This window comes from Myotis myotis, unplaced genomic scaffold (genome assembly GCF_014108235.1).
Source record: "Myotis myotis isolate mMyoMyo1 unplaced genomic scaffold, mMyoMyo1.p scaffold_m19_p_7, whole genome shotgun sequence".
In the NCBI taxonomy this organism is placed as follows: Eukaryota; Metazoa; Chordata; class Mammalia; order Chiroptera; family Vespertilionidae; genus Myotis; species Myotis myotis.
The window spans coordinates 50,082,609-50,102,154 of NW_023416379.1; positions in this window are offsets into that span (position 1 = coordinate 50,082,609).

The following is a 19,546-nucleotide window of genomic DNA, read 5'->3' on the forward strand; positions in this document are numbered from 1 at the left end:
CCTAACTGCCCTCCCCTGCCAGCCTGGTTGCCCCTAACTGCCCTCCCCTGCAGGCCTGATCTCCCCTAACTGCCCTCCTCTGCAGGCCTGGTCTCCCCTAACTGCCCTCCCCTGCTGGCCTGGTCACCCCTAACTGACCTCCCTTGCAGACCAGGTCCCTCCCAACTGCCCTCACCTTCAGGCCTGATCGTCCACAACTGCCCTCCCCTGCAGGCCATCTTGTGGCAGCCATCTTGTGTCCACATGGCGGTGGCCATCTTGTGTGTTGGAGTGATGGTCAATTTGCATATTACGTCTTTATTATCCTATCTAATAAAAGAGAAACATGGTAATTAGCCATACATCCGCTACCCTTCCCATTGGCTAATCAGGGCGATATGCAAATTAACTGCCAGTCAAGATGGCGGCCGGCAGCCAGGCAGCTTGAAGCTAACATAAGGCTTCCTTGCTTCAGTGACGGAGGACTCCAACGTTCCCCGCCTGCCTTGCCGGCCTCTGAACTTACAGTTTGAAACATAGTTACAAATATAGAAGCTAAACAAAACCCCCGAAACCTGCTTTCAGCGAGCCGGGATCTCAGAGCTGGAGTTGATACAGTATTTCGATTATAGAACCCAAACAAACCAGATAACCTGCTTTCAGCAGCCCTGGAGCCAAGCCTCAGAGCTAAAGCTGGCACAGAATAAAAAGAAAAAGAAAAAAAGGAGCGGTTGGGAGCTTCAGTCAACCCCCAGCCTGAAAACAGCCCTCAGCCCCTCACCCAGACTGACCAGGCACCCCAGTGGGGACCCCCCACTCTGATCCAGACACTCTTCAGGGCAAATCAGCCAGCCCCCACCCATGCACCAGGCCTCTATCCTATATAGTAAAAGGGTAATATGCCTCCCAGCACTGGGATCAGCGGAGCCGAAAGGCCTCCTGGCACCGGGATCAGCGTGACAGGGGGCAGCACCCAAACCCCCTGATTGCCCTGCAGGTCTGTGTGACAAGGGGAGGGGCCACAACCTCCCTATCCGCCCTGCTCTGTTCATGACAGGGGAAGGCGCCCCAAGCCCCTGATCACCCTGCGGCTCTGTATGTGACAGGGTACGGTGCCCCAACCCCCTGATCGGCCCTGCTCTGTGTGTGACAGGGTGCGGTGCCCCAACCACCCCCCCCCCCCCATGGGCCCTGCTCTGTGCGTGACAGGGGGCGGTGCCCTAACCCCCCAATAGGCCCTACCCTGAGCGTGACTGAGGGTGGCATATCAACCGCCCAATTGGCCCTGCTCTGTGCATGACAGGGGGTGGCGTCCCAGCTCCCCAATTGGCCCTGCTCTGCGCCCGACCAGGGGCTGCATCTAGGTATTGGGCCTGCCTTCTGCCCCCCGGGAGCAGGCCTAAGCCAGCAGATCCTTATCTCCCGAGGGGTCCCAGACTGCGAGAGGGCACAGGCCGGGCTGAGGGACCCCCCTTCCCCCCCTTGGGGGATGTCCAACTGCCAGTTTAAGTCATCACTAAACCGACAGTAGGTCATCACTCTCACAATCCAGGAATGCTGGCTCCCAACCACTTTCCTGCCTGCCTGCCTGATTGCCCCTAACTGCTTCTGCCTGCCAGCCTGATCACTCTCTAACCCAGCCGTGGGCAAACTATGGCCCGTGGGCCGGATCCGGTCCATTTGAAATGAGTAAAACTTAAAAAAAAAGACCGTACCCTTTTATGTAATGATGTTTACTTTGAATTTATATTAGTTCACACAAACACTCCATCCATGCTTTTGTTCCGGCCCTCCGGTCCAGTTTAAGAACCCATTGTGGCCCTCAAGTCAAAAAGTTTGCCCACCCCTGCTCTAACCACTCCCCTGACAGCCTGATCGATGCCTAACTGCTCCCCTGCTGGCCTGGTCACCTCTAACTGCCCTTCCCTTCTGGCCCAGTCACCCCTAACTGCCCTCCCCTGCTGACCTGGTTGCCCCTAACTGCCCTATCCTGCTGGCCTGATTGCCCACAACTGCCCTCCCCTGCCGGCCATCTTTGTGGTGGCCATCTTGTGACCACATGGGGGCAGCCATCTCATGTGAGGGCATGACAGTCAATTTGCTTATTACCTCTTTATTATATAGGATGTTCTTACAATGTCTATAGCAGTGTTCATCTTTATGTTGTATTACTGTGGATTTATGGTTAAAATGCATGCGTATTTATGAATGTGTAATGCCTAACTCATCCACACAGGGCATGTTATTGCCATTTTATCAGTCCTGGTCATTTAATATATAAATTTTTGAATGCCAGGCTCTCGGCTAGGCATGGGAGAAATTATAGTTACCAAAACGGATGTGGTCCTGAATTCCTGGACCTTGCTGTTTGGCATTACATAAACATGTCTGTGATTCACTTCTAGACACTGTTTTGAAGGTTGGCTACATTCTAGGCTCCAAGATGGCAATGTGTTTAGGTATAACCAATGTAAATATCTTAAATTTTATTTTTAAATTCTATTAAAAAGCCAGCACTGAGTAGGGAGTAGATGGGTTTATTTAACAAACAATTACAATGTGTGTATCATAGTTGTGGCCTTCTTTAATCATCTTCTCTTATTAGCAAATGTTTTAACTAAGGATAATTAGAGACAAAGCGTCCTTCCTGATTTATTTTTTAAATCCGTATTGTCTTCTCCTGTGTCGTAGCCTTAAGTTATCTGTTTCCTGGAATATACCATGAGCCTTCCTGGTTTACCACTGATATGCCTGGCTCCTTCTGCATTCTTCGTGTCTGATTGCTACCCTGACCACAAAAAAAGCACCAGGCTTGATTGTTGTGTTTTATTTACGGTCCTTACTCTGCCTTCCCAGGGCTTCTGTATGTTCCCATGCTACACCAGTTAGCGCTGAGTTTTTCCTTGTGTTCCCTGCTTGCTTTGCTGTGACTGAAGTCAGCACTTAGTAGACCTCAGTAATGTTTAAAGCATGTGGCCCCCTCACAATCTCAGCACCATGTCAACATGGAATCACTAACTCAGTGGTTGCACTTCCTTTTTTGGATACACTACCTATACTGTTTACTTTCTTGTTTAATGAATACTAATACTAAGTCTTTCTTAAGATTACATTTTCCAGAATAACTAATATCTGCAGAGCGTTGGTATGTGGCATCATGATCAAGCTAATATGCATCTAAGCACTTGCTTCTGTGTTTTAGGTTCAAAGAGACAGCTTTCAGGTAGACAATATTATTAGCAACAAGAATGGCTCAGTATAAAACTAACAATAGATAATTTTGTGTACTGTCTTTCACTGTTACTTTTAAAAAACTTTCCTGACTACTCACAGTCAAAAAAGATACAACATATGTCATTGACAGGAATGTAGTTCTGTTTTTTGGTCACATCAAACAGAGCTCTTGACATCTATTTTCTTCTTTCCCTTACTTTGTAACCAAGGGAATGGATTTCAAGTAATCAGGGAGCAAAATAGGGTCATCAATACATGGAAAAGTGCTCAGTATCATTGGCCATCAAGAAATCAAACTTTCTACCCTCACTGGGGTCACTATAATAATAAGACAAGGATGTGCAGAAATTTGAAATTCACATACACTGCTGGTTATTGTAAAATTGTCCAGCTGCTTTGGGAAACAGTCTGGTACTTTCTCAAAAGGTTAAACAGAGTTGTCATATGATTCAGCAATTCTAACCATAAGTATGTACATACCAAAGAGAAATATGGACATACGTCCACAAAAATTTATACACAAACATAGCAACATAATTTATAAATGTCCCAAAATAGAGGCAATCCAAATTTCCATCAACTGCTGAATATATAAGTAAGATATAGTATATTCATATAATGGACTATTATTTATCAAGAAAAGAGAAAGAAATGCAATAGTGATACAAGGCACACCATGAAAAGACCTTGAAAAACAATTTGCTAATGTGAAATAAACCAGTCACAAAAGACAGGCTATTGTATGATTCCATTTAGGTGAAATGTTCATAAAAGGCAAATCCATACATACATAATGGAATGCCTAGGATAGAATAAGAGCTCAATACATATTTGTTAATGGTATCACCAAACTATAATACCAGGTAAATGATTAGTATTTTCCAGAGAAAGGGGATGGGAATGAAGAATCACCAGTAATGAGTATGAAGCTTCTTTTTCTGGTGATATTTGCACAATTCTATAAGTATACTAAAAAACAGTAAATTGGACATTTTAAAAAGGTGATTTGTATGATATGTGAATTATACCTCAAAAAAAATCTACCCTATCTAATAAAAGAGAAACATGGTAATAAGCGCGAGACCACTACCCTTCCCATTGGCTAATCAGGGCGATATGCAAATTAACTGCCAACCAAGATGGCGGTTAATTTGCATACATAGGGGCAATGATGGGAGGCCATAGGGGAAGGACGGTGATTGGAAACACAGGCGGCAGACAAGAGCCGGGAGGCACTGTCCCTGGCCCTGAATCAGAGAACCAGCTGCCTTTGCCCGCCACCCTGCTGGTGATTGGAGAAGCCGGAGGGGGGCAGGGAAGAGGCAGGCGCCCACCTCTTCCCTGGCGGCCTCTGCCAGGGATGAGCAACCGGAGATCCCGCAGCAGGAAAGGGCGGCCTGCAGCCAGCCCCCCTGTGCACCTGACTGCCCATGGGATCGCGGATGGGATCCCACAGCAGGAAAGGGGGGCCTGCAGGCAGCCCCTGTGTGCGCCTGCCCCTGGGTCACCACTGTGATCCCGGAGCAGGAAAGAGCGGCCTCTAGCCAGCCCCTGTGTGCAATGCCGGGATCACGGAGCAGGAAAGGGCGACCTCTAGCCAGCCCCCCTGTGCGCCTGCTTCTGGGTCGCCACTGCGATCCCACAGCAGGAAAGGGGGGCCTACAGCCAGCCTCTGTGTGCGCCTGCCCATGGGATCGCACAGCCATCATAGAGCAGGAAAGGGTGGCCTGTAGCCAGCCCCTGAGTGCGCCTGTCCCTGGGTAGCCATGGGGATCCCACAGCAGGAAAGGATGGCCTGCAGCCAGCCTCCGTGTCCGCCTGCCCGTGGGATCGCCACGGCAATCACAGAGCAGGAAAGGGCAGCCTGCAGCCAGCCCCCCTGTGCACCTGCCTGTGGGATCACGGCGGTGATCACAGAGCAGGAAAGGGAGGCCTGCAGCCAGACCCTGTGTGCGCCTGCCTGCCCATGAAATTGCCAATGCGATCCCACAGCAGGATAGGGTGGCCTGCAGCCAGCCCCCCTGTACGCCTGTCCCTGGGTTGCCCTGGCGATCCCACAGCAGGAAAGGGCGCCCCACCCTGGCCACAGCTCAAGGAAGAGTACAACATGCAGTGGAGGCCAGGAGCCTGAGAGATCAACAGATAGGGGTGCCTGCTCCAAGCCTCCAAGGTGTGGCTGGGGGCAGGCCCCCAGCAGACACACACACACACACACACATAGTGCCTACTCTGAGCTTCCAATGTGGCTGGGAGCAGACCACCACTGGACACACACACGGCAACTGCTCGGAGCCTATGTGGCGTGGCTGGGGGCAGGCCCCAGCAGACACACACACACACACACACACACACACACACACACACACACACGGGACTCCTGCACTGAGCCTCTGCTGCCAGACTGTGGCCATCAGTAGGACATCCACTGAGGGCTCCCGGACTGAGGGGCAGGCTTGGCTGAGGGAACCCCATCCCCCAGGGCACAAATTTCATGCACCAGGCCTCTAGTTCTAATTATAAAAGAAGATATTATATCACTACCCATGTAGTATTAGAACTTTAAATAGTATACTTTCCTTTTTTCTCTTTCTAGCCTTGTGATACCATTGGCATATATTTTACTTATACATGTGTTATAAACCCATATTTTTTCCTGAAAGATGTACAAATAAATGAATACCTAAGATTTATATACGTAAGCTGACTTTATTTTAATCACAACAATTTCTTACCATCTGTCTTAGTCCATTCCATATCAAAATATTACACTGAGTGGCTTATAAACAACAGAGATCTATTTCTCACAGTTCTGGGGGCTGGAAGTCCAAAATAAGGGTGTCAGTATGGTTAGGTGAGGGACCTTTTGGGGGTGACACACTTTCCCTTGTATCCTCATGTGGTAGAAATGACACAAGCTCTCTTGATCTCTTTTATATGGGCACTAATCCCACTCATGAGGGTTCTGCTCTCATGACCTAATCATTTCCCAAAGGTCCCACCTCCTAATGCTTAACCTTTGGCACTTGGTTGTCAACACAGGAATTTGGGGGAAACAAACATTTAATCAATAACATCATATATTACACATTCCACACAATTAAAAAAAAACACACAATTTAAATATTTAAATTGTTTCATCTTTCTTTCTTCCTTCCATCATTGTAATTCAGATATTCATAAGCTAAGTTTTGTTGGCATTTATTAAGTGCCAAATATTGTGATAGATGCTTGGGATACAGGGCTGAGTTGTCCATGTCTCTAGGGAGGAAAGCCTGGTGAGAAGTAGCCAGATCACATAACTGAAAGAGCTGGAACCATATTACTGTAATAGCACTGAATGGGGTTTAGGGAAGCTCACTATTTTCTACTCTCAATTTCAGTGCTTGACAATTTAATACGAGGGCAAGTCACTCAAAGTCTACTTGCCTCTATTTCCAGAAGACTGGGCTAAACAAACTACAAGGTTTCTTTAGACTTAAAATTATTTGTCACTTCACATTGACATTTTTGTAGTCTTGATAACTTGAATAGCATTTATTCTGACTCCTGGGTACAAGTGTATTTTTATTTTACATCAATGACTACTGGACATTACTAAATACTACTATGTAAGATGAGGTTTTTTCTACATTTGGCTTTAACATTGGCTGTATGTATACACAGATATATTTGAATTCTACCTTTAAGCCATGTGTCAAATACATTCTCTCAATTTTCACTGCAACATTAGCATTTTTATCTAATAAAATAGCAATGATGATGGAAATGTTCTATATCATTGTTGTCCCACTGGCCAGTAGCTGCATGTGCTCACTGAGCACTTGAAATGTGGTCAGTGTGACTGAGCTTCTGAATTTTAAATTTTATTTCATTTCAATGTACTTAAATAGCCTTATGTGTACTGGACAGAGCAGGCCTAACGCCCACTGTTTGCACTGATGAATCTCCACACATCCATTTGTTCTTTATCACAGTAGTGAAAACTTTTTTAGTCATAGATTAAATTACACAAATAACTTAAATTCTGTAATGGCTTCACAGTACATTTAATTCTAGCCATTGTTTATGCCTTTAAACTCATCTCATACCACTCTTCTCCTCTCTCTGTTTCAGCCATTCTGGATTTGATCTACCTAGTATTCCTCAAACACACTATGACCAGTTCCATCTCAGGGCTTTTTCCTGTCTGCAAAGTGTACCTTATACTTCCATATCTATTTTTATTTAGGCCTCATCTCAAATGTCCTTACTTTGAAGAGGCAACATGTGACCACCTGTAAAAAAAGGTCCTCCCTGTAGTCCATCTCTCAACCACAACCAATTTTGTCTTGTTCATAGCATTTATCTCTATTTGAGATTATTTGTTACATATGTAATGAATTTTCCTCTCACTAGAATATAGCAGAGACCATCTTCATTATCACCACCTCTGACGCCACTGAGCACTGATGAAATGCTTATTGTGAGGAAGGTATTGTGGCAATATTTTCAGATATATTTGTAAATTAAGTGGTCCTCTGGCCATCCAATATATAGCCAATCGATAATGGTTGGTCCAAACGCCATATAAACAATATATAAACAAATAAAAATGAAACTCATAAGACTATAAATTATTCCCATTATATTCATTAATTTTTTTCTGTAATTCTATAAAAGTGATATGCTTACATATATGATTATAATGGTTATTTGTGCAAGGAGGAAAAAAAAAACCTTTGTATTTTTATCTTATTTTTCTGATGGCAGTAACAGTTGAAATAAAGGTTTATTCCTAACCAAAAGATATAACCTAAATGAGAATAACAGCTCTTAAGAAAGAAACTATGAATATGGCTCAGCTCACTACAATAATTTCTAAAACTTCAGGAATTGTGATGCATAGTGGTAAAGAACTTGGACTCCTGAATAAAAATATTCTTACTTAAACCCTTATTAATGGTGTTTTCAAGGAAAATTATTTAATTTCTCTAAGGCACAGTTTTTGTATCTATAAAATAATATAACTAACTGTTAAAATTAATTTGAAATATAGAAAGGATGGGAAATAGAGAAAAAAATGAGAGAAAGAGAGAGAGAGAGAGAGAGAGAGAGAGAGAGAGAGATTGATTTGTTGTTCCACTTATTTATGAAGCCAATAGTTGATCCCTGTATGTGCCCTGACTAGGGATCAAACCTGCAACCTTGGCGTATTGCAATGATGCTCTAACCAACTGAGCTAATCAGCCAGGGCCATAACTAACTTCACAGAACTTTATTTCATCAAGCTTAATTGAGATATTATGTATTAACAAACCCTGGTACCTTGCACAAAAAACATGCTTAATAAATGTGATAGTTTTTTAAAAATTTTTTCCAAGATGCCAATATGAGAAACCAAAAAAAAAATCACTTTATTCAACAAAAGCCAAGTATATTACAAGAGAGAATATGTGTGTGAGTACCTATTATACAGTAGTTGGTTAACATTTTTGAATCAATTAGACAAAGTCTAAATCAATATCCCAGGCAGTGTTTGACATATAACAGATACTATTTTTAAAAAATTAACAGATAAAAATAATTATCCATCAAGAAATAATTATTTTGCATTATTAGGTTGATAATATTTACTTCAGCATTTAGACTTTGGTTTTCTCAAATGTATGATACGAGTTTTAAAGAGAAAAGGAAATTAAAATACTTTAAAAATAGAGCTAATGGCATACATAGCATTAATAGTTTCAATGAATGTTCTTTTTCTTTTGTTAATCCTCACCCAGGGATACTTTTTTTTCATTGATTTTCAGAGAGTGCAGAGGAGGGAGGGAGAGGGAGAGAGACAGAGGAAAGAGAAACATAAATGTGAGAGAGAGAGAGAGACATCGATTGGTTGCCTCCTGCAAGCGCCTGACTGAGGCCAGGGATGGGACCTGAAAGCCAAGTATGTGCCTTTGACCAAGAATCAAACCTTCAACCCTTGGCTGGGTGGGCCAACGCTCTAACCACTGAGCACACCAGCCAAGGCTTTAGTTTTCCTCTAGTGTTACAACATAACATATTCATTTATTCATAAATGTACTTAATGAAATTTGGCTACAAATTTTTAAAAAAAGAAATTTGTGTAATGAGTAAAAAAATAAGTGTTTCTTATAACTCTCAAGATATGGTAGAGAAGTCATAGATTTTCCATATCTGAATCATAATTACTTAGCTTCCTAAATTCGTAACTTCTGATGGACAGAATAAGAAATGACGCTGTGAGGAATATTTTTGTATCTTCAACAAACCTATAGTCAAATAATTATTTTGTTGTGTTACTCTGTGAGCTTATGCATGACATATCCCTTAAATGCCTATGAAAATAGCCCTCTTTCCAGAGGAGCTTACAAGTGTTCCTTGCCAGACAACGATCACACACATCTCTCATTACCCTTATAACTTAGGTAACTGGAGAGTGCTATGGACTGAATCACCCCCCCCCCCCCCCCCCCGCCCCAGCCCCATTCATATATTTGAAGCCCTAACTCCCACTGTGACTGCATTTGGAGATTGGACCTTTGGGATGTAAAGTTAAATGAGATCATAATGGGGCAGGGGAGGCAAATCCAGAAAGGCTGGTGTCCTTACAAGAGATACCAGGTCTCGCTCTGTCCCCCATCTCCACCTTTCTCCTCTCTCCACAAGCACACAGAAAGGCCATGTTAAGACACAGAAAGAAGGCAACTGTTCATAAGCCAGCAAACAAGGTTTCACCAGGAATCGAGCTGGCTGTCACCTCAGTCTGAGACTTCAAGCCTCCAGAACTGTTTGAAAATCAATTTCTGTTGTGTAAGCCCAACATGGTATTTTGTTATGGGTGCCCATGCTGACTAATACAGACAGGAAGTGTCACATGCGATTTCGGTTCCACTTCCAGTTCTGGGGACCATCATTTCTTCCTTCTAAACGTTCTTTATAAATGGTGATGAAAACATAAAATAAATAAGTAAATAATAAATAGATAAGTAAAAAAGCCAAATTTGTAAAAACAGGGAGTAAAATGGTATTTACCAGGGGATGGGGAATAATGGGATAAGACAGATGTTGTTAAAAGGTACAAATTTCCAACTTGTTGTAAATAAACCCTAGAGATCTAACATACAATATAGTGAATATAGACAACAATATTTAATTAAAATCACCAAACTTCCTAAGAGACTAGAATTTAGTGATTCCAAGCACTAAAAAAAAAAAAAAAAAAAAAAAAGGATAATTATGTAATGTGCTAGAGGTGCTAATTATCACTACAACGGCTATTACAATATATAAATGTATCAAATTAACATGTTACATACCCCAAATTATACAATGTAATAAGTCAAATATATTTTTATTAAAATACCCTTCTTGATAAAAAATAAGAAAATAAATACATTTTCTCTATCACATTTTACACTTGTCTATTCTATCCTGGATTTGTTGTTTGCTCTGACAATTTTTACACTGAAACTTCTCTGAGATGCTATTTTTAAGCTGTGTGACCCTGGATTGTTTTAATTTTTCTGTTTTAGTTTTTTAAATCTATAAAATAGCAATAATAATAGTACTTAACTTTTTGGGAGCAGTACATGAATTAATATATCTGACATACTTTAAAAGGTACTGAACACGCTGAAACCGGTTTGGCTCAGCGGATAGAGCGTCCGCCTGCGGACTGAAAGGTCCCAGGTTCGATTCCGGTCAAGGGCATGTACCTGGGTTGCAGGCATATCCCCAGTAGGAGATGTGCAGGAGGCAGCTGATCGATGTTTCTCTCTCATCGATGTTTCTAACTCTCTATCTCTCTCCCTTCCTCTCTGTAAAAAATCAATAAAATATATTTTAAAAAAATAAATAAAAAAAATAAAAGGTACTGAACACATAACAAGCATCATAAACATACATTACTCTTTGCAGATAAAAGTTCTGATACCTTTTCTAAGTATCTGGCTTTGGAAGACAAGCAGTTAATTTACTTCTGACTAAGTTCCACGAACGTTAGGGAATACACACTGTTTTAAAAGTGCCAGTTCCCTTTTGCAGAAGTCACTGACTAAATGGATCTCATTTATGACCTACAAGGAGAAAACGTTTTTATTCTAATGTGTATCTGTGATACTGCCAACTAGTAATGTTTGGTAGTGAGTTATTCCAGAATAATGGAAAACACACAGCGGGAGCCTCAGTCTTTGCCAAACTCCCAGCGAAAGCGTTTTGAGTCCTTTTTCTCTGTGCAAGCAGTCAGTGTCAGGGCAGCTGCACCCTAGCCCCAGTTGAGGCTCTGTTCGAGTGCCTTTTCTAAGTGTGATTTATGTTGGCCCTCCTTGATTATGTTAAATAAATTCCAGTCATCCCTCTGCCCTTATGTGACTGACTAAAAAGAAAGTGGCTTATGGTCATAGTGAATTGTATTTAATTGCACTTATTATAGCTTGTATGTAATTTGCAATTATTTAGGGGGGGGTTATTGTTATTGTTTGTGTTGCTTAGAGTAATTTAAGGAACAGGCACTGCCATTCAAAATGACATAAAATGGTTCAGATGTTATTTTCTGTCTTGATGGAGGGATGGTGGGAGGTGGGTAAAGACAGGAGGGAGAAAAGTTTCACTGGATAGTGAGAGGAAGCAAATTGATTGGCAGAAAACTTAACTCTACTGCGGCAGTAAAACAACGTTGGTTGATAGTAATGTTTATCTGGGTGGAAAGATATAGATGAGACATTGATTGTTTAGTAAGTAAAATATGACAGGATACGTTGTTTTCTATGTACACGTTTAAGAGAAAATCGTTAAGTATAAGTTCTTATTTTAAAATGTTGAAGTTTAAAAAAGTTTTAATTCCTTTATTTTTTTTTTAAACAGTTATAATAAACATAGAGCCATCACCACCTCACCACAGCCACCACCACCACCACTGGTGAGTTTACTATTTTATGAAAAGATGAGATGTTAAATTTATGAGACAGTAGGAAGGAAGCTCAACATAATGCCACTTCTCTTATGAGCATTTCGGCTGGCAGAGATTGCTGGTTTTAGGTGAAATCGTCAGATATTTTCAGAATGTATCTGAGAGACAAAGGGAAGAAATTGTTGCTCACAAATACTTTCAAACTTTTGAATGATTCTTGAAACTGTAGGGTATAGTAGGAATTATATTCTATTGAAGTGGAAAGTGAAAAATACTGGAACTTGTTAGTTATTTAAAGACTGGTATGCTTCTCAAGGTCCATTCTTCCTTCCAAAATAAAACAGTACTGTGAAGTTTGGCATTATATTTGTTTTTCTTGCAATTCTTCTGTAAATTTAACATTTCACCGTTTCAAAAAAGACAGTAAATTCGCCAGCGGCGGCTCAGTATACAGCTCACAAAGTGCGCACAAAAATACATTTAGAAATAATTGTCAGTCAAATGTGCTAGAGGGAGAAACTGAAGTCTGGACCCTGAGTGCCCACTGAACGGGCGTACGTCTTTAAATACATTGGATGCACATATTCTAGCAAATGGTTACACTTGATGAGAATGAATCGCATCTTAATTGAGAGAAAGTCTATTATTAAGTTCAGCACTTGGATAATTGACCAACAGTTTTGAATGGGTTTATTTGTTTTATTCCAAATAGAGAATAGGTAATCATGAAGTATGTGAAATTTCAAAAAAAATAAAGAATATAAAAATTATCAATAATTTCATCTACTGCCAATTATTACTTAATATTTTTGTGGTTTTGTTCTAATAGGTAATAGAAAATGTAATTTTACAAATATATAAAATATTGACAAATTTGAATTAATATTATAGTGCCTATAAACTCTGCCTTGATTTTTACTTAACAATATATGTACAGCCCCAAAATACCATAGTACAAGTTAAAATACCATATGCACAATATTATTTTATTTAACTCTACCTATATTGATAAATATTTATTTTATAAGTAATAATTATTATTATGAACAATGTTTGATAAGCATTCTTATATACGGCTCCTGATTATTTTCTTACATATTTCTGAGTGAAAATAGCTGTCAATATTCTGAGCTGAACACATCAATTGGTTGCCTCCTGCAGGTGCTTGAACCGGGGCCCAGGCTGGGAGGAACCGAGGGAAATGCTCTTAACCAGAATTGAACCTTGACGCTCTATCCACTGAGCCAAACTAGCTAGGGGCTGAGCTTCATATATTTTCAAGGACTTTGAAATATACCTAATGCTCCAAATGTAGCTCAGGGTACATATCCTTGGATATGGGCCTTTAACTGAATCAGAGCTCCACTGGTCCATGCAGCATAGATACATAAGAGACGCTTCTTGGTATTCTACGTTAGCAACTCATTTTCCATCCGTCATGCTCCAGGCCATAGTCTCCCATTTTCTATTTATATAATTGCTGGTCAATCCCCCCAGGCTATACTTCAAAATGTCAAAGAATCCTCACCAACACTAATTACTTGCTAATCCGTATTTTTTGTTTCCTCTCCCATTTGCTAGATGATGTCAGAGTCGGTCTTTAGCTTAATTAACATGAAGATTTATAGATTTATACATTTTTGTTCATTTGCACTACCCACTTTTACAGTTTTATCAGTCAATATGGAAAGAAACAAAGTAAATATCAGAATGAAAGGCCACAGTGAAGTAAACATCCCAAATTTCAGATCATATGAAGCTCAGGATAGGTTAATGAAGAGCACTTGAGGGCAATAGTGTTGGAGATGTTCTAATACTCACTGGACAGAGTATATAGTGTTCTGCCATATACTCTCACTGGCTCAGAGCATAAGGTAGCACCCAGAGCATGAAACTAAATACACAACAATATTATGCTAAGAGATGTATCTTCACCTGTCTACAATTATGTCTAGCTATTTATCTTTCTCTCTGCTTTCTAAAGAAAATGCTTCAGAAACAAAAATAGTTTACAAATTCACATTGTAACGTCTAACATTAAACAGAGGAAGCCTCCTTTGCCAAAATACTTTACAAAAACTTCTTACCTTCACCCTACCAATAATATGTGAGAGCTTATCACATTGAACTCTTGTAAGAATTATTTATTCTAGTTTGTTTTGTTCTATTTGTTTAGTTCCATCTAAAGGACAGAAAACAAACAAACAAACAAACAAACAAAAAACCCCAAAACCCCCACACACCACATAATAAAAATTAAAATGAAAAACATTTTCCCGATGCCTATTGGTGGAGGTTGAGTATGTTTCATGTTTACTAGCTACCTGTATGTCTTTATCCATGATTGGTGTATTTGTTCATTGTTTGCTTGCATTGTAATTAATTTATTAAAGTCTGTGGTATTAGGTAAATAAGAATTAAGAATGTTCGCCCAATGTATATTTTCAAGTCCTATTATACATATTTTATTTATAATTTAAGAATAAATTTTATAGATTGCATTTTAATAGTATTTGTAGTATTTTAACATTATACTTTATAAAGGCCTTCCATAAATGTAGAGTAAATATAGAATAGCATAGACTTGCTTTTAGTACTTTTTTTGTGCCAGGGTTTGGCTTTTTTCTCCCCTAAGACATTTTTGACCTCTGATAACTGGTCTGATACTAGTTTTGTGTTCAACATGTTTCCTTTTATTTTTTATAAGAATTCTCAAACATAATCAAGGAATTGTACATTGAGTACTTATTCTGAAAAAGTCTATGAATTTGATTATCAACTCTCATGAGGTTTGAAAAATATAAGGTATAGATGGCTTTCTTAAATAATTAGAGAAGAGTAAATTGATAATTTCCTAAATTTCAATGGTGATAACACACTTGAACGCTCCAATTTCATAGGTTCCTTTGTACTTGTTCCACAATGTCTTTTAAAAAATCAACTCTTTACCATGAGTAGCAATCTCACATTTTCCCATATGACAGAATAACTCTAATGCTATTGATTTTTGATTCTTAAATTCAGGTGTAAGTTCTGGCATATAGAATTTTGGCTAGAACTATAAAAAATTCCAGTGGAGCTACCTCTAATGTAGACCCTATATTAAGAAACATTGAAATATTTAAAGAAATAAACTTAGAGACATTTAGAAATGGAAAAACTAAAAGTTAAAATTGGTTTTATTATTTTTCCTTTATAGGAAGGAAATGTAAGTTTTCAGGTAAGATCTTCTGAAATTATGTACTAACTAGTGTCCTGGTGCACAAAATTTGTGCACAGAGTGGGGGGTGGTTCCCTCAGCCCAGCCTGCACCCTCTCCAATTGGGACCCGTTGGGGGATGTCCGACTGCTGGTTTAGGGATCGGGGCTAAACCGGCAGCAGGACATCCCTCTCGCAATCTGGGACAGCTGGCTCCTAACCACTCACCTGCCTGCCTGCCCGATCATCCCTAACTGCCTCTGCCTGCCTGTCTGATTGTTCCTAACTGCCCTCCCCTGTCTGCCTCATCTTGCCCCCAACTGCCCTCCCCTGCCAGCCAATTTGGTTCTGACTGGTCAGTTTCTATGCCAGTCAGCGTCAAAAGCTCCTCCTCCTAGGCAGCCATTGGTTCCTCACACTTCACTCAGATTTGGTTCTGATTGGCCAGTTTCTATGCCAGTCAGCATCTCTGGGCCTATCTCCAGGCCTGATCAGAGAGGTGGAGCAGATCAGCAGCCTGCACGGAGGCCCGGAGAGAAACAGATGTGTGGCTGCTGGCGAAGACCGGAGAGAAAGAGCGAGGCAAGGGCTGATCAACAGCTGCCATGGAGGCTGTGAATCAGACCCTTCCTCTCTCTCCAGGCCTCTCTCCAGGCCTGATCCACAGCCCCCTCTGCAGTCAGTGCTGGGTCAACATGGCAACCCAGCACTGACTGCAGGACTGACTTTGGTGTTTGGTCGAGCCTTCGATAGGTCATTACAGACCCTGGGTTTTTATATATTAGGATAGGAATTCTGTGCTCAATGAATTATATAAATGAACATCTCTTCCCCTTTCATGTTTCTTATTTAGCATACTTTCCAGCCCATTAGAAGTGTTTAAAGTTTGTTTTATTAGTTAAAAATAGCAATGATTTTAAAAACTTCAGTAGTCCTTAGAAAATTGAAGTTATAGGTTATCATCTTCACTATATGTATAGTGTATATGTGTTTGTACATATGGCACGAAGCACAATGATACTAATAAGAGGTAGGAGGCAAATTCAGATGCTTGTCAGAAGAAGAGATTAGAAAATTATTGTCTATCTACCAGTAGGGTAGTTGCTTCAAAGTCATTCAATACATGATTTTTTTCAACTTTACTTTGCTTTTCATTTGGGGAGTTATCCAGTGGATATGGGTAGGGCTTGAAGAGAAACACTGTAGCCCAGTGGTGTGGCTCAGTGGTTGAGCATTGACCTATGAACCAGGAGGTCACAGTTTGATTCCTGATCAGGGCACATGCTCGGTTTTCAGGCTCGATCCCCTTTAGAGGTGGGGGAAGTAGCCGATCAATGCTTCTCTCTCATCATTGATGTTTCTCTCTCTCTCTCTCCTTCTCCCTTCTTCTCTGATATCAATGAAAATATATTTAAAACTTTTTTTAAAAAAGAGAAGCATTGTAAACCAGACAACTTGTCCATTCCATTCCATCACTGCTGAGAAAGCACGTAAAGTCTCAGAATTATATGATGACATTAGTACAGCTCCCTGCCTCATCTCCTGTTTCCACATGGCATTTAAACTAAAGCCTCCATGATTCTGAGAAAGGCAGCCCTTGCTCTCTGTTTTGTGGCTCCTTCTACTTTAGAGCCATTAGGACTTTGCTTCCTGAAAGCTCATCTATACATTTAAAGATATTTGTTATATTTTGTCTAGCTTTTCTAGATTTTTACTTTATTTTATTTCTGTTTTCTTCTATTTTTTTATATCACTAAGATGTATAGGTTACTTTTTTACTATACTGCCAGATTATATGGCCTTTTTGCTACTACTAGTATTTCTGCAGCCATCAATTTGACTATAAAGACTACTAATTTTATCATATTATTTCCATAAGAACCTAACCTCTGATATGTTTATTTACTCTTAAAGTATATGTATTTGGTTTTGAGCATCAGCAGAGAATGCCAGCAATCCAGGTTATTCCAATCCTATATAATAAAAGCCTAATATGATAAATGTCTGGTCATCTGGTCATCCATTCAACCAATCAAAGTGCAATATGTTAATGATATGCTAAGGCTGCTCAACAGCTCGCTATGATGTGCACTGACCACCAGCAGGCAGATGCTCTGACTGATAGGTTAGCTTGTTGCTGGGGTCCGGCTGATCGGGACTGAGCGAGACAGGCCGGACACACCCTGGAGCCCTCCTGAGTCCCTTCCTGGCCCTGGTTGTGCACCAGTGGGGTCCCTTGGCCTGGCCTTCACCCTCTCACAATCTGGGACCCCTCAGGGGAGGTCAGAGAGCTAGTTTCAGTCCGATCCTGCAGGCCAGGCTTAGGGACCCCACTGGTGCACAAATTCGTGCACCGGGCCTCTAGTAAAATATAACCTTGAGTTATTTTTTGGCAGCTTGGAAGAAACAACATTCAAGGATGAATGCATGCAAAGTAATCCAATGTGCTCAAAATTCAAAAATTTAACTACAGTTCAAGTCAGACCATTAGGGAGTACCAATGTAAAACTCAGTGTTTCAGCTTTTACTACATTTGATGTTGATATCACGCTCCTCAATTATATTGATGTAAACTATAAAAACAATTGCATGAAATTATTATTTTGTATAATAGACAGGATATGCAGGTAATTTTCCACAAGATCACTCAGTACGCCATTTATGAATATTCATAAGAAATGTGTTTCAGAACCCTCTTCCAGGAAAATCTTCACTTTTGCTGTTTTGTTGTTGTCTCACAGACACTTTGAAATCTTAAAAGTGATCATGTTTTCCTCATTCCTTGCCCTTAGAAAGCCAAACTTACTTCATTTTTAGGCCTTGTAAAAACATTTATTCATTACAAAAATATCTCATATTATAAATGCATCTTTTATTTGTTAATGTCAATATTTAAAATATTTTATAGAAACTTAAATACTGTATAAAATAGACTAATTATAAGTAAATTAGTATGGTGCCATCGTATATTACCACAAATTTGAGTTTGTTGGGGAATTATAATGAAAAACAATATCTTCTTTCAATCCCAAAATTATCTCTACAAAGTTAGTACAGAGAAGAACAGCAATGTACTTATTTTTTTAATGAGCATTAAAGCAGAATCTGATGTGTGTCATGGGCAACCCGATAAAAGATTGTAAAACAGAAAGATTGTAAAGCCACTCTGTATAACCAAGCAAGTCTAACCCATTATATACATGTTTTCTAGATAAACCATAACTAGTCCATGTAAGAGGACTTGACAGCATCATTTGTCACTCATAGTTCTTCCTGACTTTAGTTCTTCCTGACTGGTAACTGGAGTGACATCTGTATTAGCTAATTGGTTTTATCCAGAAGAAAAATAAGCTTCTCATGTGTTTATGACAGGAGGTAGTTTTGCAACTTGGAGCAAGACACCCAGGGAAGTTAGGCTCCTTCTGTCCCACAGAAACTGGGAGACAGTGGCACTATATCCTCAATATTTATATATCAAAGAGATGGCTCCCAGGTCCTTGAGAAAGACATTGTCAGGTCATAAAGATGACAAATGACCTAGCTAATCTTCAAAAGGTGCATAGCTTTCAAAGAGATGAGAAAGCAGTTATGAATTTTGTAAACTAAATGCTCTAAGAAAAGGAGGGGAGGGTAATGGCCTCCCTTATTTTTAACAGGAAGAAGTAAGCCTCTAATTTTAAAGAACACGTATTTACAAGTTCTTAATAAATACATTAAGATAAATTAAAAGAAATGTATATATTTCAGTTAAAATATCACAAAATAACAGATTACAGATAATTTCTCTATAATACGACTTCATAAAAATAACAAGACTCACAGAATCAGTAAATTGTCTGGAACATTGGCATATTTTCACTTACAAATTAAGAACTTAATCAGTTGAATGGATCCCACGCCAACCCAAAGATGATATAATCTATAGCTTGAATGAATTATATTAATAACCTAAGCTCCTAATGGTAGAGACAAATGCTACAGCAACCAAGTCATAAGGAAAGAATGCCTCCCTTTTCCTGGGCATAGGACGAACTTGAAATTGTGACAAAAAGTACTTTATCATTGGCGTACCACTGTTTCTTTTTCTGTATTTCACTACCACTTTGTTAAAAGATAAACTGAATCATGTTAATATTTTTAGAATGTATTTGTACAAAATTGATTCAAATTGCACAGTGCCAAATCAGAAGTGGTCAAAGGTTCTGTGTTGATGGGAATTGGGAGAA